Below are 7,623 nucleotides of genomic sequence, written 5' to 3' on the forward strand. Positions count from 1 at the left end.
CTGGCAGTTCCATTTTTTCCCACCCTATAGTTTCCAGATTCCTCAAGGGCTTGGAGCGACTATACCCACAGGTCAAACGGCCTACCCCTACCTGGGACCTGAACTTCATCTTAACCAGGCTCACGGGGCCCCCTTTTGAGCCTTTGGCCACATGCTCGCTGCTGTACCTGTCCTGGAAAACAGCTTTCCTAGTCCCTATCACCTCGGCTAGACGAGTCTCAGAGCTTCGTGCATTGACTGTGGATCCTCCATATACTGTGTTCCATAAGGACAAGGTACAGCTGTGACCGCACCCGGCATTCCTCCCTAAGGTCGTCTCCGCCTTTCACGTTAACCAGGACATCTTCCTGCCAGTCTTTTGTCCAAAGCTGCATTCATCGCGACGAGAGCAACAGCTCCATACTTTGGATGTCCGAAGAGCTCTCGCCTTCTAAATCGAGAGGACCAAGCCCTTCCGGCGCTCACCTCAGTTATTCATGGCGGTGGTGGAACGTATGAAGGGCATGGCAATCTCCTCCCAGGGTATTGCATCTTGGGTTACATCGTGTATTCGGGCTTGCTATGACTTGGCTCATGCTCAGGCGGGCCATCTCACTGCCCACTCTACTCAGGCTCAAGCCTCATCTGCCGCATTCTTGGCCCATGTTCCCATACAGGACATCTGCCGCACGGCCACCTGGTCTTCCATTCATACGTTTGCATCGCACTATGCATTGGTCCAACAGTCTAGAGACGATGCCGCCTTTGGCTCAGCAGTCTTACGTTCCGCAACGTCTCGCTCCGACCCCACCGCCTAGGTAAGGCTTGGGAATCACCTAATTGGAATGGATATGAGCAAGCACTCGAAGAAAAGATGGTTACTCACCTTTGTAACTGTTGTTCTTCGAGATGTGTTGCTCATATCCATTCCACACCCGCCCTCCTTCCCCACTGTCGAGTAGCCGGCAAGAAGGAACTGATGAGCGGATGGGCCGGCAGGGGTATATATCCGGCGCAATACTGGCGCCACTCCAGGAGGCGACCTGCCGGCCCACCGAGTGTTGCTAGGGTAAAAAGTCTCCGACGAACATGCACGCGGTGCGCACACACCTAATTGGAATGGATATGAGCAACACATCTCGAAGAACAACAATTACAAAGGTCAGTAACCATCTTCTCCTCTGCCCCAGCCAGAAGCAGCGTGGGGCTGGAGTCAGTGCCTCCTCCCCATTCCCCAGGGTTACAAGGTGTCTTGTTTTTTATCAGAACACCCGATCGAAAAGGGACCCTGGCGGCTCCAGTCAGCACTGCCGACCAGGCTGTTAAAAGTCCAGTCGGCAGTGCTGTGGGGCTAAGGCAGGCTAGTCCTTACCTGTCCTGGGGCACCACACTGGGCCCCAGAAGTGGCCATCAGGTCCAGCTCCTAGGTGGGAAGGCCACGGGGCTCCATGTGCTGCCCAAGCACTGGTTCCGCACTCCCATTGGCTGGTTCCTGACCAATGGGAGCTGGAGGGCAGTGCCTGTGGGTGATAGCTGCACGCACTGCGGAGCCTCCTCGCCTAGGAGCCGGACCTGCTGGCTGCTTCCAGGGTGCATTGCGGAGCCTGCCTTAGCTCCCTCGCTGTGCTGCTGACTAGGAGTTGCCCGAGATAACCCTTTACCCCAACCATGAGCCCCTGCCCCAGCCCTGAGCCCCCCTAAACCTGCAGCCCCATCTGCACCCCAAACTCTTCATCCCTGGGCCCAACCCAGAGCCTGCATTCCCAGGCCAGAACCCATACCCCCTCCTGAATGCCAATTCCAAACCCTGAGTGCTCCTTAACCCAGAGCCCTCTCTTGCACCCCAACCTCCTGCCCCATCACAGAGCCCCCTCCCACACTCTGAACCCATCATTCCCAGCCCCATACCAGAGCCCTTACCCCCACCTACACCCCAATCCCCTGCCTAAACCTGCAGCCCCCTCCCACACTCCAAATCCCTTGGCCCCATCCCCCCAGCCTGGAGTCCCCTCCTGCACCCCAAACCCCTCATCCTTGGACCCACCCCAGAGCCAGCATCTTCAATCAGAGCCCTCACCCCCTCCTGTTCCCCAACTCCCTGCCCCACCCTGGAGCCCCTTCCAGCACCTTGAACCTCTCATTTCTGACCCCACCCCAGAGCCCACACCCCAATTTAGAGCCCATACCTCCTCCCACATTCCAACCCCTGCTCCAGCTCAGTTAAAATGAGTGAGGGTTGTGGGAGATGGAGCTACCAAGGGAGGGAAAATGTAGTGAGCAAGGGGCGGGGCCTTGGGGAAGGGGCAGGGATAGGGTGTTTGGTTTTGTGCAGTTAGAAAGTTGGCAACCCTACACCCTGCCTCAGCCAGGAGTGGTGCAAGGCTGAGGCCGGCACCCCACCCCAAGCCCCTGAAACCGGGAGCTATGTGGGGCTGAAGTCGGCAAACCAACCCGTCCCAAGCCAGGAGCAGCCGGGGCCTCAAGCCAGGAGCCATAGTGCCCCCCCACTGGAGGTGGGGGTTGCACTGGGAGCCCCTCAATCTGTACATAGTTCCTAGCTACCGCTCCCTGCACCGTGAGCTACTCCCTTCCCTGCACACAGCCCCAGCTACCCACTCTCTGCACCCTGAGCTACTCCTCTCCCTCTACCCTGAGCTACTCCCCTGCCTGGATGCAGCCCTAGTTATTCCCTCTCTGCACACTGAATTACTCCCCTCCCTGCACCCTGAGCTACTCCCCTGCCTGCACACAGCCCCAGCTACTCCCTCCCTGCACACTGAGCTACTCCCCTCCCTGCACACAGGCCCAGCTACCCCCTCTCTGCACTTTGAGCTACTCCCCTCCCTGCACCCTGAGCAGTTTTCAAACTTTTCCAACGGAGTCCCCACTTTGATTTATATTGTTTGGTTGCACCCTCACAGGCCAGACAGGCTGGGTGGCCTCCTGAGTGAGTCAGGGGATGGAGGTGCCGCTTCTTCCCTGGACCCTGCTGTGGGGAGCCTGCTCAAACCCCATCAGCCCTTGCTCCCCCCAAAATAGAAGTAAAGCTATGGTTATGTCCAAGAGTCTCCCCCCTCCCCAAAACCCACGCTCTCCCCTCACCCGCCAGGCCCTGGTGTTTTTATAGCATGTTTTGAGTGGGGGGGCTCATATCAAGAAAAAGGTTGAGAACCCCTGGACTAAGGTAGCTTTAAAACCACCTTTGCACCCTCCCAATCCTGGGCTGCTTCAGTGGCGGGAGTGGCCTCCAACGTATCTTAGACAACCCTGTGTGCTGATCTAAGGTACAGCTGCTTCCCTGGGCTGCTGTGCAGGCTGCATTGCCACTTGGAATCCTTGTTGTGCTGTGCCCCCATCCCTAATATGCCATTTTCATCTCCAGGCCGCTCCCCAGCACATCCCCTGCAGCATGGCTTGCAAGGGGATCCTCATAGGACAGCATATGGTTATCTTCCAGTGTCTGCCCCAGGGGAACTGTTCCTTTGGCTACTGTTGGATGTTTTGAACCCCTTTACATTGCTCCAGACCTTTTACCCAGTAAGCAGAGGCTGGAGTAAGGGGATCTTTGTTCTACCAGCTGCTATGGGTAAGTGTGTAGGGGCTCTTTATTTGGAGGAAGGGGCAACGGTTATGCAGAAAGTTCTAGGTAGGGGAGAGCTGTGTAAAGAGGTAGGAAGTAGCAGTGTCTGTGCTTGATTTTGTGTGTGTGTGTGTTAAGAGTGCACACCATTCCAAGGTTTCTAAACCTACTGCTCACGGGTCTGGAGTGAAATCAACTAGGATTAGCCCCAAACTGAATAATTTAAAATTATCACTAGACTTACTTTTAAGGTAAGTGTTATTATAGATTATGTGCAAATCTCTGTGGGTGGGTGTGTGCAGTACTGCCAAGACCAAGCATTAAAAAAATCATGTGTCAGGCCTTGAAAAATGATTCATAGATTCTAAGGCCAGAAGAGAATACCGTGATTATCTAGTCTGACCTTCTGTATAACCCAGGCTATAGAACTTCTCAAAATAATTACTAGAGCATATCTGTTTTAAAAAATTAATCTTATTTTAAAAATTGTCAGTGATGGAGAATCTGCCACAATCCTTGGTAAATTTTTATTTATCAGATTTAAAAAAAATAGTTATTTTATTTCTCTTCTGGTTTTGAAGCCTTTAGGGTTCATGTTTTTAATGTCCACAATTATAAGGACTATAAACTTTTTTCAGATGAAAGCTGAGACTCACATACAATCACATGAATCCAGGAACTGAGGCTTTAAGTAAAGTATTACATATTATGAACATACGAGGGACATAAAAGTCAATAAGAAGAGATACATTAGGAGAAAGCCAAAGCCAAAGAAAAGTGTAGGCTTACTACTAAGCAGAGAAGGAGAGCTAATAATGGATTTCACTCAGAAGACTGAGATATTTAATACCTCTTTTGCTTCAGTCTTCACTAAAAAAAGGTTAATTGTGACCAGATGCTTAACACATTTAATATGAACAACAATGGGAAAGCACCATAAGTCAGAAGGGGGTGGGTGGGTGGGGGAGTTTGATTACCACTAGGAGGCACTGTATGAAGAATACTGGAGCATACCTTTAGTGAGTGCTGGAGACGGTGTACATCAGTGATACTCAGACTTCAGTGGTTTACGATCCAAATTAGCAATCAGCATTACCCAAAAGAGCCACAGAAGTGTGAATTCATTGTTTCATTTACTATAGTATTATATATTCATATTTAAACAGTATGTCATGGGAAATATTTTCTCTGTGTGTGTGTGGTGTGTGTGTATGGAACTTGATGACCATATTTGATGGTCCATATGACTATATCAAAGTGGATGGAGGAAGAGGATGGAAAACTCCAGCTGTTCTAAAGAAATGACAATATCGCCCAGATGACACACTACTGAGACAGACTTTGGGGAATTCAACAGAAACTGTCAGTCTGAAATTGATAAATGAAATGGAAACCACAACATGAAGAAAAAGGAAGCAAAATTTAAAGTCTCTAAGGACTACTCTAATTCTTGCATGCTCCAAACTCTCCCAGTGAAGTGTGTTCAGTGAATGCAGGGCAATTACATAGAACTCACTTCTAGACATTGAGAGTAGTGAATTCTTGAACACACTAGCTGGGAGTGCCATTTAGCACCAGCTAGCACACTTTGTCACTTGACACTATTTGGTATCTAAACACTTTAAAAACACGTAAGAAAAGTATTTTTAAAAGAGTCCATCCCTTCAAATTGAAATGCTGACACTAGCATAGTGCTTTGTGGTTTGAAAACAGACAGTATGCACCCTCATGCAGTAGTGGCATCTCTCTCAAGCTTCTATGTTGTTTTTCTGAACTTCATTTTTCATTTTTATAATAAAAACAGGTCTCTACTGTTAGGGTTGTGAAGAAAGTCTCAAAAATGTGAACTAAGTGAAGCTGATGCAAAGATGAGTTTGCAGAGGGTCTGGAACAATGGCTCTGAGGATTGTTAACTGTCACAGGAATCTCAGGCCTGGTCTACACTATGCGTTTAAACCAATTTTAGCAGTGTTAAACTGATTTAACTGTGCACCTGTCCACACTACGAGGCCCTTTATATCGATATAAAGGGCTCTTTAAATCGGTTTCTGTACTTCTCCCCAATGAGAGGAGTAGCGCTAAAATCGGTATTACCATATCGGATTAGGGTTAGTGTGGCAGCAAATCGATGGTATTGGCCTCTGGGTGGTATCCCACAGTGCACCACTGTGACCGCTCTGGACAGCAATCTGGACTTGGATGCAGTGGCCAGGTAAACAGGAAAAGCCCCGCGAACTTTTGAATTACATTTCCTGTTTGCCCAGCGTGGAGCTCTGATCTGCATGGGTGGCGATGCAGTCCCAAATCCAAAAAGAGTTCCAGCATGGACCGTACGGGAGATACTGGATCTGATCGCTGTATGGGGAGCCAAATCTGTTCTATCAGAGCTCTGTTACAGAAGATGAAATGCCAAAGCGTTTGGAAAAAATCTCCAGGCTACACAGTGCTACGTGACAAGCGTAACGGAAAGCCAAAGAATCAAATGGACGCTCATGGAGGGAGGAAGGGGGTACTGAGGACTCCAGCTATCTCACAGTCCACAGCGGCTTCCAAAAACTATTTGCATTCTTGGCTGAGCTCCCAGTGCCTGTAGGTTCAAACACATTGTCCGGAGTGGTTCAGGGTATAGCTCGTCAATTCACTCCCTCCCCGCACCACGTGAAAGAAAAGGGAAAGAAATCGTTTCTTGACTTTTTTCAATGTCACCCTATGTCTACTGAATGCTGGTGGTAGACGTGATGCTGCAGCAGTGAAGAGCAGTATCCGCTCTTCTCCCCTCCCCAGTGGCAGACGGTACAATATGACTGCTATCCATCGTCACCATCAGCCCATGAGTGCTCCTGGCTGGCCTCAGGTGAGGCTGGCCGGGGACACCTGGGTAAAAATAGGAATGATTCCTGGTCATTCCCAGTAGATGGTACAGAATGGCGGGTAACTGTCCTCATCATAGCAACTGGGGACTGAGATCCATCAGCCCCCTCCCTTTCATGTGTAAAGAAAAGATTCTGTACTGCCTGGACTATCATAGCAGCGGGATGCTGGGCTCCTCTCCCCCGCACCGCTTAATGTTCTGCCTGGACTGTCATAGCAGCAGGAGGCTGCCTCCCCCTCATTTTATCTCACTAACAAGTCACTGTTTCTTATTCCTGCATTCTTTATAATTTCATGACACAAATGTGGAGGACACTGCCACGGTAGCCCAGGACGGTTGGGGAGGAGGGAAGCAATGGGTGGGGTTGTTGCAGGGGCAACCCCCGTGAATGGCATGCAGCTCATCATTTCTGCGGGATCTGACTTGGAGCAGCTGTGCTCTCTGATACACTGGTTCTCTAGTACACTTGCCCCATATTCTAGGCAGGACTGACTCTATTTTTAGATACCATAAAGGAGGGATTGACTAGGGGAGTCATTCCCATTTTTGCCTTTGTGCCCCAGGCCGACCCACCCATGATAGCAGCAGACAGTACAGAACGACAGATAACCATCATCTTATTGCCAATTTACAATGGCAGCAGATGGTACAGAACGACTGATAACCATCTCTGCTATCATGCAAAAGCAAACTGTTGTGTATTTGGTTGTCATGGTTTTTGTTCCTATGGCAACTGAGTTAGATTATTAGGGGATAGCCCAACCAGTTTCGGCCGGTTGGGTGAGCTCGTTGTCTGTAAATAAATGGTAGTTTTGTTAGCTGTCTGCTGTCTGGCTGTCATAACCTAGTCCCAGATTTGGACCTTAGCGTCCAAAATATGGGGGTTAGCATGAAAACCTCCAAGCTTAGTTACCAGCTTGGACCTGGCAAAGCTGCCACCACCTAAAAAATTAGAGTGTTTTGGGGCACTCTGGTCCCCCAAAAAACCTTCCCTGGGGACCCCAAGACCCAAATCCCTTGAGTCTCACAACAAAGGGGAATAAACCTTTTCCCTTCCCCCCTCCAGGTGTTCCTGGAGAGATACACAGAAGCAAGCTCTGTGAATCTAAACAGAGGGATTCCACCCTCTCTATTTCCAGTCCTGGAAACAGAAGTACTTCCCTCTTCACCCAGAGGGTATGCAAAGTCAGGC

Source organism: Gopherus evgoodei, chromosome 2 (genome assembly GCF_007399415.2).
Source record: "Gopherus evgoodei ecotype Sinaloan lineage chromosome 2, rGopEvg1_v1.p, whole genome shotgun sequence".
Classification (NCBI taxonomy): domain Eukaryota; kingdom Metazoa; phylum Chordata; order Testudines; family Testudinidae; genus Gopherus; species Gopherus evgoodei.